The sequence below is a fragment of the Haliotis cracherodii genome, unplaced genomic scaffold (genome assembly GCF_022045235.1).
Source record: "Haliotis cracherodii isolate W230 unplaced genomic scaffold, xgHalCrac1.p SCAF_1, whole genome shotgun sequence".
Taxonomy (NCBI): domain Eukaryota; kingdom Metazoa; phylum Mollusca; class Gastropoda; order Lepetellida; family Haliotidae; genus Haliotis; species Haliotis cracherodii.
The window spans coordinates 33,363,001-33,388,152 of NW_027266264.1; the positions used below are offsets into that span (position 1 = coordinate 33,363,001).

The following is a 25,152-nucleotide window of genomic DNA, read 5'->3' on the forward strand; positions in this document are numbered from 1 at the left end:
ATTCATCATCTATCAAAGCCCGTCCGACTTAACTCATTTCACAGATTTTCTTGGTACAAGGGCCTACATTACAAATTAAAACATAAAAAAGTTATAAATATACAGACAGACAGATGGTCAATCAATGTTCAGTCTAACACAGCATTTAATTTTCCTTTAACAAACTCAAGATCGACACACTCTGTTAAAGAAGGAAATAAATCGGACCTGGTGTTGTTTTTTGTTTTCTGACAGTCAAAAATAGTTACTGTCAGCATTGATATCAAAAAGAAATTAAAAATATATTAGAAATAATTATGTTACTAAACAAATACCAAATGTCATTACATTCTGAACAAGGTGCAGTAATGGCCACAAAAAGATTTTTCATTATGGCTGCTATTTAAACCTCTTGAATAAATTGGGGTGTTCTGAGGTTTCTGAGATGACGTTTACAGTGCGAGGAAATGCTTTTCTAGAGAATTTAGGAGCATGATAAACTAAAGTGTGTCAACATCAAGTGACTTCTTTCAGGACAGTTTTGTCATATGACTTGTTTTTTCTTAATTATACAAAACTGCCATACACACATACTTTGCATGCGTTTCATTGAATCAGTTGGTCCAAGTGAAAGGTTTATGAAGGCTTACTGAGCTGCTTGAAATATGAATGTGTATGTTCACATGACAATTGATGGCAGACTGACAAGGATGACAGATGACAATGCAAAAGACGAGGAGAATGACACAACGACACAAGCTGACACTGGCCTGAGGCCAACACTGCATGAATAGTAATACATGCCCCACACCACACACCACACCACACACCCCATCCCACACACACCACACACCCCATCCCACACACACCACACCACAACACACCTTCACCCACACCCACACCACACCACACCACACACACACACACACCACACCACACACCCCATCCCACACACACCACACCACAACACACCTTCACCCACACCCACACCACACCACACCACACACACACACACACCACACCACACACCCCATCCCACACACACCACACATTCACCCACACCCACACCACACCACACCACACACCCCATCCCACACACACCACACACCACACCACACCACACACCCCATCCCACACACACCACACACCCCATCCCACACACACCACACCACAACACACCTTCACCCACACCCACACCACACCACACCACACACACACACACACCACACCACACACCCCATCCCACACACACCACACCACAACACACCTTCACCCACACCCACACCACACCACACCACACACACACACACACCACACCACACACCCCATCCCACACACACCACACATTCACCCACACCCACACCACACCACACCACACACCCCATCCCACACACACCACACACCACACCACACCACACACCCCATCCCACACACACCACACCACACCACACATTCACCCACACCACACCACACCACACCACACACCCACACACACCCACACACACCACACCACACACACCCACACCCACACACCCACATCCACACCACTACACCTCAAAAGGAGGTACAGTAAACTATGGTTATAACGAACACGCTTATAACGAACTAACGGATATAACGAACTAACTTTTTAGTCCCGACTACTTGCTGTAGTTATACTGTATATATGCTTATAACGAATTACGGTTAAAACAAACTAAAATTAGTAGTCCCTTTGAGTTCATTATAACCGTATTTTACTGTAGTCTCAAATGAACTTTCTTGATATGAATGATTGAAAAAAATTGCATATCTGAATCTCGAAAATGAAGGTTATATTGCCATTATATTGTTGCGATATTTTGTTCACCCTGTCGTATCTGCTCCATGTATCTAAACCCAAAAGAGTACCATCAAAGTCTTGATTTTCCGCCAAAACACAATTTTATGGGGTTTAAAAGGCAAAACAGTGATGGAATTTATACGAATATATCAATGAAAATCAGTGATAACACTATGTGTTACCTGGTTACTGTCATGGGTAAGAATTGAACATGAATCAACATAAGATTGGCTCAGGAACCAACAACGCCTCCTTCACTTGAATTGGGCAGTCAAATTCACAAAGGATTCACTTGGCGTGACCTTCTCTGGTGTCCTCAGATCTTAAAGCAGATAGGATCACATCGAAATAAAAGATATAATTTTAATGAGATTGTATATCATATATTTATGAAAATACCCAAACAAATTCTATTGAACCTGTTTTCAAACATTAAAGATAAGCTTAAAATATTTCAAATTTCATTTTCTTTAACTACTTAGAGTAGGAATTTTTAACAAAATGAAAAATTGAAAAGGTTTCTGTTTGCCAACACTGCAGATATGTTGATATTACTGTTCTGCAAGACAGACAATATAAAGATGCTTAGTACATGTCTAGGCATATCTCATGTTGTAGAAACCTAACCATAATCATTGACATGACTTTGGGTGCCAAGGCATTTCAGTTTGGTTCTTATAAAATGAACTGTCAGTACACATCACATAATGAAATAACTAAACAAAATCTCTATGTATTTCTACATATGATGAGTTTACATGCATTCACTGTCAGAAAGACTGAGTGAGTGAGTTAGGTTTAACGCTGCCGTGGTAGCTTAATGTGGGAGGAGAGCCCGAATTGATGCAGGTCTCAGACGTTTACCACCAGGGTGAAACCCACGAGCACGGGTATGGTGCTGACAAGCCTAGAAACATAATCAGGGCGAACCGGGATTTGAACCCACAATCATAGGTTTCTGGCGTGCCCAAGGGACATAACCGCACAGTGAATCGCGGTGGCTTAGACGACTGGGCCACCCAGGCCACCCACTGCCTGACGGAGTGTGGAGTCACAGTCACTGCTTAAAACAGTATTGAAGAAGTATTGCTTGAACAGTCAGACCAGGCAGTCTCCGAAAAAGACATTACAGAATATTGTTGGGTTCTCCATAAAATGTTGCTTATGTGTGCAGCGTTGTGTCAATCAGTCCTGCTGTTTGATTCATGGCTTGCAGTTAAATCTATTGAATACATGATTTTTTTTTGTAGCGAACACATAACTTAGCATTCAGTGGAACACATAAATATCCCAGCTCCAGAATATATTTCTGTGTTCCTTCACTGAATATAGACTCAGGAAATCCAGTTGGTGGTTGTTCCCAAACTGTTTTATGTTTTAGATGATGGGCACATCTTTTTGCTTCCAAAAATGACAGAATTACCCCATATGTGACCAAAATGAATTGACTCAGGGATTGTATGCATAATACTCTGACCAAACCTCTACAGTAGGTCATAGGAACATTTATTTTCCTCATTTCATGTTTCATTATTAAGGCTAAATTTTAGTATTACTCATATAAAATTCCATAATGTTAAATATCTTTTCTGAAGGAAAATGACACATCAAAATTAGGCAAATCCTATTTTTATTGACAAATCTTTAATAATTTTTCAAAAAGAAAAATGTATAGTAGCTGAGAAAGAATAATAATCAGTACATTCAATGAGGAAGATTGATCAGATCATTCTTCCTGCTATTTCTTAATGACTTGCTGCCATATGTTAACACATGATACTAGACAAATACGAATGGTGATTACTGCTGGGAATGTGTCTTTGTACCCAAGATTGCTTAATTCAGACAATTTCACATGGAATGCTAGCTTCTAGATTGACAGGCATTTACTGTACCTCCTACATATTTACAGTAGTCCAAACGCTAGCATCACATGTCGAGCTCTGGATCCTATCTAAGAAGTTGTCATACAACCATGATAATCTAACTCCCATATCCTGATATATCTTAGGATGGAATAGTGTTTTGCTGGGTCCAGTCTCTAGACTACATAGATCAACACTGTCACACTAGTTCAGGTTTTCAGGAGCAGGAAGGCAGGTTGTGTGTATGGAAGAATTCAAGTCCAATTTTATGTCGTGTCAATTTTGTGTAACATGACCCATGCACACCCTGTACATGTGTCCTGTTCATGATGTAGAGGATTCCCATCTACAATATATGAGCAAGTGGACTTATCTAATATAATCAGGTCTTCAATTCAAATCAGAGTGAGTGAGTGAGTGAGTGAGTGAGTGAGTGATGCTTTTAGCAATATTCCAGCAACATCACGGCGGAGGACACCACAAATGGGCTTCACACATTGTACCCATGTCGGGAATCAAACCCAGGCCTTCGGCGTGACGAGTGAACACTTTAACCACTAGGCTACCCGACCGCCCCAATTCAAATCAGAACCTGTGTCAAATACTTATAAGGTTACGTATTACTTTTCTGTCACCAAGCAGACATTTTACTCTACTTGTAAATGCATATCATTTACAGTTCAATATGCACATAAAACTAGTATTAAGGAACATAACATCAATTCAGCAGTTCACTCTTTCCATCCCTTTCTCAGCACAGAACTGTGAACATTGAGTCATGAATAATCTTATCTCAAAATATTTCTGTAGACAGCAGTCTTGTACAAATGTACCATTACTGTTCAAATGCTCATACGGATGGGGTAAAATAACACACAACAAGCAGAAACACCTATCCATCCACAGAATGTTGAAGTAAAAAGTCAAGTGTTATCTCCGTTCTTCAGGCCATGACTGGAGGTGGACTATGGTACATGCTGGTCAACACACTGCCTGATGCATGATGGGGCATTATGGCAGGTGCCCTCAATCCATGGCCTCTTTCTCTATACCACTGACCTCCTGCCTTGCCCCTCACCCCAGCCCACCCGATCCAACATCCGAATGGAATGGAATGGTCAGTTCAGGCCAGGCCATACAGGTTCAACTGTCATGCTCATGTGTCCTGAGCTTGTTTAATTTTCATAATTGTCATTAAATCTATACATAAAATTTTCCATGTAATACTCCTGGAAAGGGACCTGCATATGAGTAAGCTGTTTGTTTAGTGCAAGTCTAGTGCAAGTCTAGTGCAACATATATCCACCCACTTCTGTCACAATCAAACAGAAACAGGTCAAACAGAAATACATAATCCTTGATTTTAACCTGAATAATATATTAAAATCTTTAAGATAGGTCTACTTGGATGTACCTCAAGTGGAATCTGGTCATGTATTATTGAGGGTAATGCATCTTTTATTACTGTGAGATGCTGTGCAGATGAAGGCACCAGAGTTCAATCCAACTACATGTACTTCAATGCTTATTAACGGCTCAGTTAACAAAGGGTAAACGTCTTTGACAGATCAGTCATAAACGGATTGTCACACATCAGCTGATGTACTTAATTATCTAGTATTAATATTACAATGTGTCTTGTGTTAATGTTACATACATACATACTTTTCTGCCAAACATTTTGTTAATTTTGTGTGAGAACAAAATATGGAAGTGTGGGGAATTAGAAATTTCAGGTTTCTTTGGCGTCCTCAACGTGCTCAAGACGTTATGTGAAGGTGATGACATATGTGATGTGTTTATGACATATTCTTTGCAAAAAAGATGTAATGGTGAATATGAAAGTTTGCAGTCAGTGGAATAATAAAAATAGTTCTTTTCCAATATTATTTTATTTCCACTTTTCATTTATTAGGATTAAGTGATCTGTAAATAACTTATTAAACGTATGTGCGTGACTGTATGTTCAATATCATCTTTTCTTGAAACCATAAGCATAAGTTACCAAGTTTTTTCTGTGCAAATGGTAAGGAATGGCCTTTTCATAATATTTTCATCTTTGACATAGAAAGGACAGGCCCTGATTCATTGCTCAGGATGTTGAACAGCTTCAGAAGGATTAACACTTTAAAGGCTCATGTCACAACAAATCTTGGGATGTACTTAAGGTCAGGCTGTAACAGCAGAAACGCATCTTCACATTCGTGGAGGAGGTTCCAGGTCAGGTAATATGATTTCATGGTGCTCCAGTTAAAAATAAAAAGTTCTGGTCGACCATGAACACCATCTCATAGACCATTCAGCAATCACAACCAGCACAAAACAAACTCCACAAATTCAAAATCTTCAGCCATGCCTTAGAAAACAGACAGGTCTATAGTTAATCTCTGAAAGGAGAAAAACATGTACTAGTCTTTCTACATGTTTATGCCACGCTCTGCTGAACAACCTCCACTGCACATCTAGGTCAACTCAAGCCATAGATTTTATGGCTGCCTGATTTACAACATGTCTTTTTTCAAACAAAGTCATATCTCAATGTAAATTCTCATTTGGTTTCCCAGTTTGCTGATTGTTATACATCCATGGGTGTTCTTTACTAATACCCTTGACATGTGGGGTGAACTTCACTCTGCAATGAACATGTACAGTCAGAGCAGAAAGATATCACCTTCAACAAAGTTGTGTCAATGCCAACAAATCAGATTCTATATACCCTTATGAAAGATATTTGATATTTTCACCGTAACATGAACACATACACAAATGTTCTCAATATCAAAATGATGGTAGTGGTATGCAAATATATACAATGCAATCAAGCAATAATTATCTGAACAGTTAACAATTACTTTTTGTTTGAGCTTTGAAGCTGAATCTTATTTTATAACCTCACAAAGACAGAGCAGCCATAAAAACAAAACTAACTTCAAACTATTTTTATCTGACTGGTTTTTGGCTCCAGTCAGTTGAATCCACAAACTGAAAAAAAAGGAAGAAAAGTGCCGCCTCAATTTGACTACATGCTTATCCTCAGATAAGGCTAAGTTGGCGGTTGTATAGTTATACCACTCCTGTGTGGCTTTATTATCGACATTTAACTGTCACCCCAACAGCGTGTGTGTCATCACAGGGGTGATGTATATGCGACATGGACAATCCTGATGTCAAATGCAACAGCTGTATATGGCCATAAGAAATGTTTAACATTTAAACACACACTAACAAGGCCATAAACAATAAACGCACGTCACTGTCTATTTTCACCACATATACGTTCCTGATGTTGAAACATGGTTATCATACTGTATATTCCTTTTTTAAATACCTAATTCATTTCGGGTGTTCGTTTAATCAATATACTCCTTAACATTTCCAAAGGTCCACAAAATATACCAGAGAGGACTATTTTGGTCCTTAGTATGTGTTGAGTGGTATATTTCATACAGCCAAAACCTTGTAAACAAGCAACTAGTTGGCTTATGACGATGCAAATGCATAGTCCCTTGCAGGATCCTTTAGCGCCACTATGGTTTAAAACTGTTTTCATGGTATTCACTTACATTATAGGTTTCACAATACCCTAAACAAATTCTTGTTAGCAAATTCACATAAATCTTTTCTATCCCATAAACTGAGTAATAGCAAAACATTTAAATACAGTTCAGGCAGCAATAAAGCCAAGTCTGTCACTCACACTCGATCTTGTCTATGCAGCCTGCAGCATATCGCATATCATCCTTGCATATCGCATCAATTGTCATGGCTTAGAAGCTAAAAGACTCACCATGCACATCAATCTTGCAGATAATGATTACACAAAGACACTTGCTAATTTTCCACGTAGTACCAGCTGCACAGTCCAAAACATGACTGGAAAAAGGATCCAGATCATTGTGACAGAACCCTCCAAATTTTGGATTTGTGTTAGTTATCATGTGCATCAAATTCCTATAATCTATTTCGCCCCTTCATAAAAACAGGTGCATGGTTCATGATAGGATGATCGTCTCGATCACATACACATATCAGCCCTGTGGACAGGATCACTTGCAGGACACGCCCACTTTTGAACATCTTTATTCTATATGGGTATCGGGTTACTGAATGGCACAGGCCATATGAATGGAGCTATCACAAATATCAGATAGCGTGTGTGTGGCCTCAGAGAAAACCTGGTTTAGGAGAAATAAATGATTACCTTGATTCAAAACGTTTCAATGATTTCAGCAGTCTAATGATCCTAATGTTCAGAACCATTTATTAATGTAGACAGACACAGCACTGACAGCTAATAATGATTTACTAAGACCTTGCCATTATTTAGTCATTATTTCAATATTATCATATTTATGGTAATGTGTAAACAGTGTTAATAGTACAGTAAGGTCAGCACGCTGTCATGCGTTTTGAATTGTTTTAACAGTTTAACATTAACAATGTGAGAAAGTAATTTATTTATCATTATTATCTTAACACTTGCACATCATGCAATGGACAAAATATAATCCGAAAAGGAAATTTCATCTTACCTTAATTCACGTTAATGCTCATTTTTTCTACAATCACTTTGATAACACAGAAGAAAAATATATTTAAATAGAAAGAACTCTTCATAATATATTTTGCTTAAAATAATCTAAAATTCACGGTTGTGTATAAACCTTGACAGTGCCCTGTCAGCACTGGGGTGTTCCATGTAGAAACAGTAACTTTCCCCTTATCACAGGTCAGTGACCAATAAAACAACAATCCTGTTTTGCAGATGTTGACCCTATATAGGTAACTAGTGCTAACCACATGTCATATCTCAGATGTTTGTGGAAGGAGCTTGCATGACACAGTGGCAAGCTGCCCTGGAGGGTACTCTATAGGTCTTCAGTGGTTGATGCTTGAAACATCTGCCAAATGTGGATTGGGTGATCACAATGGTATCCACCGAACACAGCCTGGGTTGTTGCTCATAGTTGCTCATAACTAATAGTTTGTCTTGTCAAGATTTGATTACAGACCAACATAAAATAGTTATAATTTAGATGAAAATAACACTCACTGAAGTTTTCCATTTGCTAATAGACACCAAATCATATTAAAGTTTGTTTAGTTGTTGATTAATGCAGCTCTCAGCAATAATCCAGCTAAATGACAGCGAGCTGTCAATAAAATCGAGTTTGGGCCAGACAATCCAGTGATTGACATCATGAGCATCGATCTACGCAATTGAGATACAATGAAATGCATCAATTAAGTCAGCAAGCCTGACCATGACTGATATTGTGAGCAACGATCCACACCAAGGGGGTACGAGGACACGCAATCAACCAAATGACAATCTGACCTTTTTGGTCGCCTCTTACAACCCGCAACTGTGGCTTCGGATCTATTCAAACCCGGAATCCACAACTATGAGAAAGGAGACAATCATTATATTATAAAGCACCCAGAATACTACACAGGTGTTAAACAACAGTCAAGAAGCGGCAATACTCCCCATCCTTGTCCTGACATGTATTCAGGAAGCGTGGGACCTACCCCGTAACTAGCACCCACTTCATCATTAACAACAACAGTGACTGCAGTCAGGACTATATCTCTATGTCTCACATGAACCTCAAATTAAAGAACTGGATAGGATGGTTCAAATCTACTAGATATTTTTTCACTTATCATAATTACAAAGGGACATTACTCAAATTCCCTGAATTTTCGTGAGTGAGTGAGTATGGTTCTATGACACTTTTAGCAATATTCCAGCAATATCATAGCAGGGGACACCAGAATTGGGCTTCACACATTGTACCCACATAGCGAATTGAACCAGGTCTTCGGCGTGATGCGCAAACGTTTCAACCACAAAGCTACCCTGAATTTTTTCAAGAGCTTTAACATGTTACTCAAGGTGAAATAAAATTCAGGTTAGTGGGCATATTCAAATCACAAGCAAACATGTGAGGACACTTTCACAATAAAATCCATGAGTGTTAGTCCCCTTGCTTATTCAAACATTCAAGTACTATCTATCCACAGCACACTACTGGTGTCCAGATACCCTTTTCCACCTTTCATAATAAGCAAGGGCACAAGTTCTGCCACAAATCCTACCAGGGGCTCGGTTTCTACAAATCAATAGCAGTGCCTGTGTCCACCACCCACACAACGGCCTCTGCCCTCCTTGAGACTGGTGACACTAGAATGCAACAAGACCCGCTCCTGCCCCCATAGTGGGGCTAACATACTATCTGTCTTGTTAAACGTTGACAACCGGGAAATGTGACCAAGTAAAATCAACGACTGTAAACCAACTGTCACAGATTTAGTCCACTATTTTCCAGACAACTATCATTCACTGCTTATCGCCATATAATCGATTTCAGTTGATTTTTTTATGTTCAACTGGTAGTAATCCTTCATCTACATGATCTATGCTGCTATTTAAACAGTACAGATAATTTATTATCTATAATCAGTCAGTGAAGCCCACCCATTCATTATTTATTCTGGAAATACTATTTTTACCCCTCCATAATCTACATACATGATATATAGAAGCAGTGTTTGCATTTCACAACGCAGAGTTATGGCGACTTTACACAGTGTACCAGCTCTAGAAGGGACTTTTCAATGGACTACCGGTATGCATTTTCAACATGTTCAAGGTTATGTTTAATTCAATTGCAAATGTTTAACATACAAGTATTTTTGCATAGCAAATAAATGACAATGTTTATCATGTTTATAACAATATATAAAAAATTTGGTTATTGGCAATTAAATAACACATTAAATGGTGACTTGTTATTTTCTATGTATGTTAGATATTATCATGAACTGCTCAATCACCAAAAGAATTATTCTTCACTAGATTTACCTGTAACATGTAAATACAATTAATGATTGACAATCAATCATGTTTGAGGTATTAACTTGCCTAAATAAATAATCAATCCTGGTAGTATTGACAAAATAGTTTTGCTCTACTTTTGTATAAAACAGATAACCACAAAGTGACAGCGAGAACGTCGCACCTATACCAGTGAATCTATACAACCAAGAAAAGACAACTCTCTTTGATCCAGTGTTTCCAAGTTGAAATGAAAAATGTGTAACAAGTTTTAGGCCTAAAGGGTGAAAATTGCTACACAATACTGTATGTCCTTACTCTACTGTAGCAGCATGTTAACAGTGTGCTCCATACTCCTGTGTCACACACATCACTTGCCAGCTCACTGAAATACTCGACATACAGCACCAGCTTAGTGATAGCAGTGTAAACACCCTGACAGCATGTCATACGGACACTTTTAACTCCGATCATTGCAACTATGTCTTGAAAACTAAGAGAAAATATTTCCAAATCAGGCATGTGAAAGTTGCTATGTTTATTTCATAATAATGATTATAGAAACGTGCGGACAAAAATATTCAAATTCCACAAATCAATCATCTCATAGCAGTGTCTTGTAAAAAACAAAATAAGGCTTTCTTTAAGAAGACTTTGATCTCCTTCAGCGGTGTGACAAGCGAGCGAGTCAAAGCTGCAGGACTACTGAGAAAATGTGTATGGTTGTACTTGCCTAGCAATGTGCTGATGGTGACCACCTACATTCCAGTGTGTGTTTGGACTGGCAGTGGACAGCAGCCAGAATGTTAGCAGAGACATTCCTCGCTGACCAAGGCTGCAGTGTGACCACAGAGTTGCTGCTCATCCCGACAAAGTGAGTGGCTGGAAGATCTCCGCCAGCCGGACAAACTCACGACAGCCACACGGACCACGGACCGGTCACTCCAGAGACCACATACCTCCACACCACATGCTACTCCGAGTGGTCACTCCATGTAGCTGGTGTGGAATCACGTAATACCTTCCGCTATCGCATTGTCAGCCTATTAGCTATGCAGCAGTCTGTGGGGCACAAGCAATGTCAGGGAGGTCTTAGTTTGAGCTTAGGTGCAAATTCTGTGTTCAGTTTTCAGGATTTGCGATTTGAAATCATCTTATCAGAATGAAACACTGACATTGACAAAAACGTATTAAAAACCTGTTTTTGTTCATTCATGAGATATATAACTCAAACCAATCAGAATAAATGCTCACTCCATGACGCTAGACTGACTATTAAATCTAAACAAAACAATCATAATCTAACTTTATACTACATTTCGGATAACATTTCAAGTTTCGACAGAATCAAAACAGATAATCAATAAAAAATAAAAAATCTATCAATGAAAAAAGTCATCCAAAAATGCAATGAATTACAAGTCTGTCTTCCTCATTGGTGTGACAGTGGAGCGAGTAGGTTTAGCTGTGGTATGTGCTGTGACAAACACATCCTGTGCACGCTGCGTAGTAAGGACTGACCCTGACTAGCGCAGGACATTCCAGCAACCTGATGCAGGGCGAGAGCCATGTGACCACTGTCCACCAAGCTGATCTACCACACACAATGCAAACTGTATGCTTCCTGGCCCAATGCACACACACGCAGCACACTGTAATGAACCCAGCTAACTACATATTTCAGATTGCAACTGTCACTGCACTGAAGCAAGGAAACAGCTGTCTAAAAGTATGTTACATAAAGAATCCCATATGCACATCAATGCAACCTAAAAAACACCCTACACACGTCATAATGGGGCAGTTTGGAAATGGTGGTTTTCATTAGTTTTTAGGACAGCATTATAAAGGGGTAATGACAAGTATTTTTGTTTAAGCATGTTCATTCTTTAGGTAAGGAAAGTTGTAGAGCTTAAAGCTTATTAATGTTGAATTTTTTATGAACTTACTTCAAGTGTTCAAGTGCTAGAAAGCAGGTGCCCCTGATACACAAGGTTACATGATGTGGTGATGGACAGCTGAGAAGGTCAAGTACAGAGTCAACTATGCATGTTCTGCATGGAGGGACCTATAGGCCTCAAATCAGGAACACCAAGGGTAGAGTTACCCAGTTGGATGTGAATTTCTCTCTGATCCTCCCTATAGTGAGGGAGTGCGTGTCAAGTGACTATGCACATCCTGCACCAGTGGTGAGGTGTTATAGTGAGGGAGGTGGGGAGAGAGGTGTGGACTGAGATAGGAATGCAGTCCCGCCACTAGAGCCACCAGTGCCTGTCACCAAGGGCCCTGCAGCATAAACAACACCCCTGCTTGAATAGCACTAATGAGGCTGCCCTAGGTATTTCACATTGACCGCTGCTGCACAATAGACAACGTGCTGCCATGCTTCACAGAGCAGGAATGAGATCACCCACGTCACGCTGGTGTTGTGATCCCCTCCTTGCCCCCTGTGCCTGGTCACCCCCCTCCCCCCACACCCAATCTTGCCATGTTATGTTCAAACACAATGTTGGGTCTCCGACCTTTTCATCCGAGTCAGTGATGCAGCAAGGGAGGCCAATGCCTTCCCACTCTCTACTTGAGAGTTCGATAAACATTGCTATTGTATTGTGCCATGACAATAGGGTCCGATGACAGACAATACTGCTCACAATAGCCCCTGCACAGTAGGGTGTACATGTGCACAATGTTTCACAACCTCACCAGGCACTCTCTTGTCAAACATACTTAATGGATTCCGCTGACCACTGTATAGGGCTAGGCTCAAGCAAGGGTTGGTCTTCACATTAATTAGGGGTGGTCAACTATAAGTAGTATTCTGGTATATTGGATAGAAAATACCATTGAAAATACACCTTGGTGTTAAAGATGTCATGTATTTGACAGATAAACTATACACATAATAAAAACTAAGCTGATCCAAAGAAAACTTCCATCCTAAACAGGAAGCACATGTTTGGCAAATTATAGTAGAAGAGAGTCCAGATAATTAAAGCGTGTTTAGTAAAACACTTGACATCACATCATGCCAATTAGACTAACACTTAGTCAATGAAAACATTTCTTTCAAATATTTGTCATTTTTTTCTTCAAAGAACCTTTCATCTATGCTTTTTTCATATGGAATCAAGGTTTAGTTTGATCTAGACTTGCCTAAGCTTTCAGTAAAAATAAATAATATATATTCATAAGATAAATATGCAATCAATCGCAAAGATGTAGATATCTCACATAAGAAATAAATTCCAGTCATGGTGCAGGACTACAAGCTAATATATAAATAGTTGTTATCTAACAGAATACAAAGTAGACAATTTATGGATAACATCTTCTTTATATATTATTATAGCAACGTTTCGGTATAGATCCTTCTGCAATGAAGCATGACTGCTTGACAACAGTACAATACCAAAACATCGCCATAATAGCATAATGAACATGTTAAAGAAGTTGTTATTCATAAATTGTATCCATTTTGTCAACTTCTAAGAAATGCCCATTCGAGAATACAATGAAAAGCATTATTCAATAATGCTATGTTCCTGTATTTGTTACCATCAGTATATAATACTTATCAATTTTGTTTTTCTTTCCAGAAAATCCACCTAGCACAAATACAATAGACCCAAGACCGCCTTGTACAGTGTCATACATTGTTCTTTTACATTTGGAAGAGAAACAGTCATTTGGGGCACATCTGCTCATGAAAAACTGATGACTGCTCTTTCCCCTATGCCATCAGTTGTGCTGCATGCACAGTGTGCTATTTCCTCAGAACTTGGACATGAAACATTCACAAATCAGAGCAGAGACACAGCATAGCCGATAAAGAAAGAATTATAGCAATTTTCTTTGTCTTGGAGACATGAAAATGATGTGAGACAGAGTATTTGGTGGAATCCACTGATGAATATTGAATATGCATGGCGTTATGTAGGCAGTTGAAGGATTTGACCTTGAGATGGAAAAATCTTCTCTTTCTTTTGATCACATCTATTGAAATTATTCATCAACAATTAATGTCTAATATTGTTATTTCATCTTTCATCCAAGATCAAGAGTCTGATCAAGAATGAAACCTAAACATGAATATTATTTGGCTTCAGTTTCAGTTTCCACTGAACAGAACATGCAGAATAGACATGTGAACACTGAACGTAATGCTCAGTGCAGTAAATTCTATGGCATAAACATGATGACAGTGCATATATAGTTACGAAGTGATGGGTATTGGCCTGACATTCATATAGTAATTTATTGCAATAATTATTCATGTATTGCGACACGTATAACAATATATTGCATGTATTCTTTCATCTGTAATTTGCTATGAACCTGAATAGAAATAGCCCCAATGGGCCCATACATAAGACTTTCCCTGCACACAATGGGCAACTTCGTACTTTCATTGAATGTAACTATTATCCTGATTATCACATAGGTGGTCGTGATTAGTTCCACAGGAATCGATTGCTTATTACTGAATTTCAAAATTTCAATTTGATACACTTATGTAAACTTTTCCATAAAGATGAAAATATGCCTGATTTAAAAAAGAAAAAATATACCGGTATAATCCAATAACATGGAAATATCAAAATATAAGGCAAACATATATGTTTTAATCTTTTAAAATCAAATATTCAATATAAAGGTGAATTTTTAGTTTCCTTTTGAAATCAAACAATCAAAAATGATAAATACTGAAACCCCTATACTTCAGTAGTATATTTTTTTAATATTTGGAAACAAATAGCCTTACTATCAACAGATCAACACACATTATTCAGACTATTGGGCACTATTGTAATATTTCACCTGCTGAATAATGGAGTACAAAGTCTGTAAGTACATGAAATCAAAATCATAATTTCTCTTAATATGTTTCGTTTGCTATGTTTGGAAAAGCAATAAATAAACTATCACCAGCTCACTGTTATGTGGCCATAGAGAATGAGTCAACTTGTGAATCCACCATGATGTGGGAAACAAAATATTATTTTTTTAGAATAACATTTAAATTAATAAATATGGTAATTGATTATAACAAATGCATGATAAAACATACACCTACAAACTTTTCTCATTTGACTAATAGCATTTACTTACAACCGATAAAACTACATTGAGCAGAACATATTGACAATGCTAAAAGCAACTAAAAGAAATATATTTGTTTATAATCAGCAAAAAGAGACAATTTCTCACAGTCATTATGTTTCCCCATTCATTTCTTTCCAATCAAAATTTCCAAAGTGATAGAAACTGCAAAAGGCCAAAAACACATAATATCTTATTCATGATGAGAATATGGCAATCTCAATGTCATCTACCTACGCTCAGTGTTAAATATGAACAAGACCAGATAAGCACTGTGCAAACAGCAATGAAAGCTCCATCTATATGGCAGTACATATACAATGAGGCGCCTCTCTGAAGGAGAGCAGCCATTGGGTTCAAATGTATAATAAATTATTCAATTACAATTGGCTGCAAAGCTGTACCAGTCCAATGAGCAATTACTGGTTACCATTTGAGGGTAAATAGTAAATGCCCACTTGATGTGTGCAAGGCTAAAACTTTGTCTTGTAAAAAAAAAAAGTAAATAGTTTTATTCTGATTTTGTATAAAATACTATAGAAACATTTATCATCATTTCAAAAGTGAGAGTCAATATTGCAAGCACTGCAACAGCTAGTGATGGGTGATGAATTTTGTATTGCAATTCACTTCAATAATCATTAATGTATTGTCATACATACCACAACATATTGCGGGCGTTCTTTCACATGTAATTTATTATGGACCTGAACAACCAAGCCACCCCCACCCCACCACCCCTGCATTATTTCGACAACTTCAAAGTTGTTAATGTTGCTATGGTCACAAAGCATGTGAAGTAGACACATCATATGCAGGAAACTGTCACAAATAGTTTCAATGTTTTGTGCACACTGATGCAATCTAGACTTGCCAAACTATCACAGACGTGCATGGTCAAAATTGGATATTTTTGTATCCCGGTCTTGGTGACCCGACTTGACAGATTATGTCCAGGATGACCCTAATCGATCCATGATCCCCCATTGATTACATTGATGAAGGCTGCCAGAGAACCAAGCATCATCAAATTAGCATTCCTACCATCCATGTTTCAGCAGAAATATGTCTGTCTTACTCTTCCAACTCCAATGCCTCATCTCCCTCTCATACAAACATTCATACATCTGTAGCATTACACCAAACCAGTGCCAATATACCACTCTCACCATGCCATACACTATGGGCTACACTCAGTGAAAATCATAACCTCAAATTTTGTAACTTCATATATCATTCAAGATGATGCAGTTTTCACAATTCATTTTCACTTTTCTCATCTAATATTGGTAATTGCTTGTCTCAAACTTGACATTTATTGTCCATGGAAGTTGATTCAGTGAGGTTTCACTAAAACACAGCAGGTAACAGAAATATACACGATATAGGCATCCCTATCAAAAGTCTGTTATCAGAGTCTAAGACTGGAACCTGGTTTTGGAACATCTGTTTGACCTGGTCAAGAAAATGAAAAAATTCTCCAACCCTCTCGTTTTCTTTTAAAAGAAGGGGATGTTTGTTGTTGCTAGTTATTTCTCAGGTTCTGTTAAATATGGATAAGTGTAACATAGGTATGTCCAAAAAAAATTTAATTCAAATAAAGACTTTCTCAAACAGAATGACAGTCTGGTTATGTTATTTAAACTGTAAAGAAAAACATCTAAGAGCATCTCAGAAACACTACATGATAAACATGTGTTTATGTACATCGATGTTTCTACAAGTTGTAAGACACAGACTGAAATATTAACAAAAATTGTTACAAGCTTGTCGGAGCCCTTGAGGTCCATACTCCACTACTATCAATCTATTGTAACATTGCAACACAAAATGTCTGTTGGCATACACCTGAAAGTACATCGCCTACAGGACAGGATCAAAAGTGCTCAGATGTTCCTTGGATAAGATTATAAAGCGATCATCTTCCACGTTCCCTCAACCATATAATCACTAAAAATAATGCTTTTCACTACAAAGAAAGCAAGTTTTTTTTCTATGATGACAACTGAGAAAAATCACGTCTCATGTCTGACATCAACTTTTTTCTGCACCTTGTCATCCAGCACATCATTGCTAATTAGGACATTATTCATATTCATATTTTCACAATTAATAATCCATAAGACTATTGCACTGACCTTTCAATACTATGAATCTGTAAGTTAGAGTCTGCAAAACACACCACATCAACAGTAACTTGCAACAGCATTATTCCTTACTTCTGAACCATTGTCTCCGAACATACCTTTGGCAATCATGTAAATTAAACATTTTTCTCAACTGCATCGACATGTATACATACATTTTTAAAAGCAAAACTCATATCATCTATCTCATCCCTTTTCTTTCCACTAAGCGAAACAACCAACCAACCTGAACTATTTGTTTCATTGACAAGAAAGCTATAGAGGACAACTGGTGTGTGACCAGTGTCCACAGGGTGGGTATTGATAAGTTCTGCTTGTACCTACCAGCAAGGAGTGGCTACCCAAGCACTCGGTGCTGTGAGAGAGCAGGTGGCGATTACTAGATACATGCCAGCCCAGCGACCTGGCCTGGCCGACCAAAATAGCCAGCCATTAGAGCGTCAGGCAGGAGAGATCGGGAACACACAGTATGTGTAGAGAGATAGGGGGAGGCATGACCAGCTCAGTGGGCAGTCAAGGGCTGATACCTGTCCGATCTAGGTCTACTGTGACACACTTTGGTGCACAGCTTTAGGCCTGCCAAGCAGGTAGTTTAGGGAGGTCGGAACCCTGGCTTGGAGAGTTGCCTCCAGCACAAGCAACACATTCCTGAGCTAGCATGATAAGCAGGGCACATCATACGGGGCAAATTATTGACTTGACTCGGTGATGTACGTCAATATCTTGGAAGAGGCTCGCTGCACCTTCTTACCAGCGCAGTGCACTTCAACATCGCAGCCTCAGTGTAATGGCCTGTCCAGCTCGTTGCAAATATCATCTGTGCTCAATAATCACCACCATCTAGGCTACATATTTAATTACGCATTTGTTAGCCAGGTCTTGTTTCATACAAAAAGTCCAATCTTACCACAAGTTTTGTTAAATATACATCTATTAGCCACACCCAGTGATTACAACAATTAGTCCATCTTGCAACAAATTTGGCCTGAAGGACATCTATAAGTTAGCCTGTGTCTTTGATTGAAGATGGAACACCCTATTGTTTATGAACTTATCTTGCCACTATCCTCTAACCTGACCACAGACACATGTTATTGGAACAGAATCCATATCAAGCTATGGGTATAGGACACAAACATACAGCACTTGAACCATCTTCATTACAATGATGGATATGTCTGTATATGTTCAGGAATAGCACTCCTCCTAACAATATCAGAATACCCTCTTAAACAGGAACAGAATTTAGGAATGTTATCCTTATGATAACCTAGGCTTAGCAGCATTTAGTCAAGTTCCGATGTTGCTTTTCTAGATGCAAACAGTTCTAACCAAGATGCAACATTGTGAAACTTAAAATGGTTCTTCAAGAAAGAACATGACAAAACCATGCTTCAAGGAACATTGTGAAACCTACATCTCTTCAAGACGGATCATTGTGAAACCTACATATCTTCAAGAAGGAACATTGTGAAACCTACATTTCTTCAAGAAGGAACAATGTGAAACCTACATCTCAAGAAGAAACATTGTGAAACCTACATCTCTTCAAGAAGGAACATTGTGAAACCTACATCTCTTCAAGAAGAAACATTGTGAAACCTACATCTCTTCAAGAAGGAACATTGTGAAACCTACATCTCTTCAAGAAGAAATAAGGTGAAACCTACATCTCTTCAAGAAAAAACAATGTGAAACCCACATCTCTTCAAGAAGGAATAATGTGAAACCTACATCTCTTCAAGAAGGAACATTGTGCAACCTACATGTCTTCTTTAACACACCTAGTTCACTTCAAACATATATTTGAAGATGGTGGAACCATGGCAACATGACAGTCCCAGTAGAATAGTTATGGACACAATATACCAGCACTCAATACACGTTCTCTGTCCCGTTGGTTAAGCTGGTGATACAATACATGTATACTACATCAAACTGCAGCACAGCCCCAATCAAAGTAGTTTTTTTTTCAGCCTCTAATATTGGAAGCTGACGCCAGACATCTGTTTGGCCTGGTCCAGAAAAAGGCCCAACACTTTTGTTTCCGATCAGGGATTGTTTGTTGTTGCCAGATATTTCTTGGTATAAAAAGATATGGATGACTCAACCTGAACAGACAAACATATTCAAATACAGATTTTCTCAAACGTAAACAAGCTGGGCTATGATGTTAATCATGGATGGACTAATTTGCCTTACCACATACATATTTATTATTTGCAAGCATGTGCAAAACACTTACACAGCAGAATTGTATGTTACAAAAGCACATCCTGCATGATGAGGATGACGTACTATACAGAAACAAGCCAGTTCTCATGAAAATCTGTGGTAGAGTATGAAGCCATGCTTGCTGTAAAAGGCGACTATGCTTGTCGTAAGAGGCGACTAACGGGATCGGGTGGTCAGACTCGCTGAATTGGTTGATGTATGTCATCGTATAACAATTGCTAGGATCGATGCGTATGATGTCAATCACTGGATTGTCTGGTCCAGACTCGATTATTTACAGACCACCGTCATATAGCTGGAATATTGCTGAGTGTGGCGTTAAACAACACACAAACAAAGAAACAAATCATAACCATCAAGTTCCACCGACGTGTTGCACTGTCATGACATCAACACTTGTATTGAAGACACACATTATGGCCCATATACAGAGACTAAGATTAAGTTTGGCCTTTCAATCTGGTTTACCAAATCTGTCCTATTCCAATTCAAGATGCTTAAACTATAAGGAAGTACCGTATTTTCTTGAGTATAGTGCACACCCATGTATAATGCGCACCCCCCTCTAGCAGGTTCCTATTTTGGAAAAAAAATATATTCGAATACAAAGCGCAGAAAAATATTACACCATACCCCTTCAGCGAAGTCCGGCAAACGAACGGGTGAATTTGAGATAAAAAATCACCAGACACGTTGATTTACCGTTTAAATAGTATTCATTGTTCTGCTTGGCATTGTTTTATATCCAGGGATTAAGATTACCTTCTGTATTTTCTCGTAAACTAAGCCGGAAACAGAAATCAGCTGTACACACGTTTTCTTGGAATCGACCCTTGATTCGGTCAAGACACACCCAATGATATAACTTTACAGGATTTTTATGCAAGGATCGGCAAAATTGTATCTGAATAATATATTACAATATCCTGTTAATTCAGATGCAGCTTTTACTAAACATTTTTAAAATAATAATAAGCCTAAGCGAAGCAGCTGATCACTATTCTCGGGTATTATTTTTTACATGGAACCAGTCTGACCAGTCACCGTCAAGGCTCACGTGCACATGATCGCAAGAATTACATGTTGACATAGAATCATCAAACAAACAAAAATATGACTTTTAACGAGTCAAAGTATGGCATTTATGATATATGTATCCATTCTCTGACAACTAAATTTTGTTTCAAGGCGTCAATAGCGGTAATCTGACAGTGGTTGCTGTTAATAATGGTGAGTTGTATGATCTTCCGATCGCTTCACACACTATTTCACAGAAATTAATAAAAACAATATTAAAAGGAATTTTGAATAAAATTAATGAAATGAGTTACAAACATAAGTCCAGATATACAAAGAACACTTTTTATAGCCAGACAGTGTAATTACATGATTAATTTGCATACTTCAGTATGGATTTGTTGACATGGTATTTCCGGTGTTTCGTGCTCACGGGAATGTCTTTCCATGGGGGGAAAAAAAAACTTCCAAACTCATAATGCGTGCATTTTGCGCACCCCCTTCTACATAGCTGTGTTTTTTGGAAAAAAGTGCGAACTATACCCAAGAAAAAACAGTACATACTCATCTCATTTTTTAGCAATAGGTGTCCTTTACCTTTGACAGATGTTATCAAGCAGCTGTCGTTAAACAGTGGGTGGTATCAACAAGAATACCTCATTGAAACATTAATAGCAATCGGATATACGTTGCATCATCATCATTACAAACATCCTTTTCAAAAGCATCATCTGTATAGTTATCAACAACACGGTCTAAAAAGGTAATAAACATGACAACTGTTAAACAGGTTATCTGTTCACAAAATGTACTGAAGTAAGTCTTCATGGTCTTAAACCCGTTTTTTTCATATATTTCAGCCATACCAGACAGGAATTATAAATACAGAGACATTTTCAATATGACAACGTGCCTCAGCCTCAGCCTCAGAGTGAGTGAGTGAGTGAGTGAGTGAGTGAGTGAGTGAGTGAGTGAGTGAGTGAGTGAGTATGTATGGTTTTACGCTGCTTTTAGCAATATTCCAGCAAATCACTGCGGAAGACACCAGAAACGGGCTTCACACATTGTACCCACGTCGGGAATCGAACGCGGGTCTTCGGCGTGACGAGCGAATGCTTTAACCACTAGGCTACCCGACTGCCCCTGAATGAGTGAGTGAGTGAGTGAGTGAGTGAGTGAGTGAGTGAGTGAGTGAAGAAAATATCATGTAAATAAACCCAGTATGGCAACCAAATGAGCATCAGGTACTTTCAAAACTGCAGCAGTTGATGACACACAATGAGCCAGGACAGCCAACCATGTTACACAAGCAACCCATCATGTACATACACTTTGCCAGTCTTACGATTAACATGGTGAGACGGGGGACCTATTCTGTCTTGGAATCCCTACGCTCACATCCAGGCTTCAAAAAGCCAGTGGTCAGTATACACAACAATCATTTGACATCATTCACACAAACCACAGCACTTTACAGTCCAATTTTTTACAAGATTTGAAACAAAACAACAATCGGTTTATAAACACCACATGTAAACAATGTTGTTTGTGGTCCCCTCAAATGGAGGTTATTGACACAGGGTATTTTTAAATGGCACCGGCAATATGGACTTGCAGCTATCTAAATGGGGAGACACATGCAGAGCCCTTGAAAAGATAGAAGCCCACAACCAAACATGTACACATGTGGTATTTACCCTGGAAGTTGATACTATTGACTCAGCAATCACATTACAAAAAAAATAGCCCCTGTAAACATGGGCAACTTACACAAGTTAAAAAACTTTAAAACATTTCATTCAAATATTTTGTATCCTACTCTTCAAAAATCATGCTTGCACAGAAAAAAAGTTTGATTGCATGTGATATCCATTGATATTAGTCATTTCCTTAAATATGTAATCCATGTTAAGGTAAAAAACGCAAAACATACTATTAAGCTATGCTTAATAAAACATTTTGCAAAAATCAAAAATTTCAAAATTCTAAGCAAAAGACATGATGGAAGGTAATAGTGAGTGAGTGAGTTGTGTTTAACGCCACTTTTAACAGTATTCAAGTCATATCACGGCATGTCAGCTTAATGTGGGAGGAAAGCCCAAAGTGATGCAGGTCTCAGACGTTTACCACGTCGGTAAAACCCAGGAACACGGGTATGGTGCTGACAAACCTAGAAACATAATCGGGGCGAACCGGGATTCGAACCCACAATCATAGGTTTCTGGCGTGCCCAAGGGACGCAACTCTGCACAGCGAATTGCGGCGCCTTAGACGACTGGGCCACCCGAGCCCCCTGGAAGGTAATATCAAAATTGGATGAAACAACTGTATATTATTGATTAGATGTCATTAACAGTCATTAAAATACTGACATATAAATATATAGCAGTATGGTTGTTTTTTTATACTTCTTTGACATTTAATATGCATGGTAGAAGTATCAAGAGTCATGTCAACAACAAACACTTTGTCAGTCAATGTCTCATCTTCTGGCACAAGGTGAATAAACACCTCTAACCAAACATTTGGAAGCTAATAAAAGAAGTTAACCACAATCTTGACCACCATTTAACCTGATGCATCCTGTGCGCTATAGATGTGCCACCTCAGTGCCAGTAACATATCCTTAGTTAAATACTATTGCAGTAGTGATAATTCCAACTTGGCATCAACCTATCAAATACATCATTAAATGGATTAGCAGAATAAACAAATGACAAGACCTACATGATTAACCCAATAGACAGGACAAACTAAGACCAGAGAAATTCTGGTGCATCAATGTCAAAGTTTTATGGATTTTCAAGATCACCTTTGTCAAGGTTCTTTCTAGGACTAGAGTCAAAATATGTGAAGCTAAAAAAACAAACAACGTTGAGCATGCTGAGGAAATTCAATTCTCAGGACTGTTATGTTTAACATTTTATTCCGGTAAAACATACACTACCTTCAATAATAGTTAAAAGAACTTACTGTTCTCAGTTATTTACTGAAGAAATGTCTTGTTTTGAAGTGCTTACAATCTTCTGTGTTAGAAATTTCATTCATTAATCCACACCCCTCTGCAGGGATTAAAATATCTTTTGACTCTTGGTAAGGAATGATGGGAGAGTAACTGAAGCATTTCATGAAAGTTCTCTTGGTATTTCGGAAAACAACTGTTTTTGCCCTGTCTCCAACAGGCCTGACAAGTCACTGTATTTAGTACATGTTTAAATATCAAGGCTTAAATGTAAATGTAAAAACCTGTCAGTTATGGCCTTGACAAAAATATGAATGTACTGTACTTTGACTCACACTGATGAATGAGCTTTCATTACACATTTGCATCCCGTTTAGGAGATTAAACCTGTTCTGTTTTAAATGTTGAGGAGGTTCATCACAGTTGGTCTTACATGACAATTAGTCATGTCATTTTGAACCGAACATGCTAGAGTGAGGTTTTAAAAGTAACATTTTTAGCAGTGTTAAATCAAGATGAACCACCTCAATTTTTAAAAAGAACAGGCTTATCTAGATTCTACCAAAACTAAAATGTGTTTCTTAAAACAGACTCTTTCTTGCACACCTACCAACTGCAAAGATGCAGTCGGAATAATGTTGACCACCATTACTTGGAATGACAATAGTACAGCTCATTGTTAGGTAGGGGTCTCCTTGAGAGACATGATAACTGAACGATTTGGCTTTGGGTCTTCATTGTTTACGTCATATGTACTTGTAGTACAAAACAACAGGGAAATAGCACAATATTGATTAATCCAGGATTTAGGTTTGCGTGGGGTCATCATTAACAATCTGAAAGATCAGTCTGTGCACCAAGTTCAAACTTCAGTTGCAAAAGTAGATGTTGAAAACAACACTACTGTTACCAATTTGAAATCAACCAGACATTCCAGCCTGGACAGCAAGAGTGCTACTGGCATTTTGGGACATATAATTTTGATCAACATTCTGCAAGATAGCAGAACAACGCAAGTTCAGTTTTTGATCACCAAACAGTGGACATGGGATTGGGTTTTTTTGTTATATGAGAGGGATTGATTCAATAGCCCCTTGCAATTATTTGAACATATTTTTGAATTAATAACAGCTTTAATTCTATATATCCGTCTAAAATGTTGTTAGTGTTGCCGATTATAGTCT

At 38.3% G+C, this 25,152-nt stretch overlaps 1 protein-coding gene across 2 annotated transcripts in view; it reads right to left on the reverse strand.

The window, feature by feature from the left end:
* LOC139476180 (uncharacterized) overlaps positions 1-25,152 on the reverse strand; it is a 39,671-nt gene that overhangs the window by 5,596 nt on the left and 8,923 nt on the right. The gene's annotated exons all lie outside the window — the stretch shown is intronic.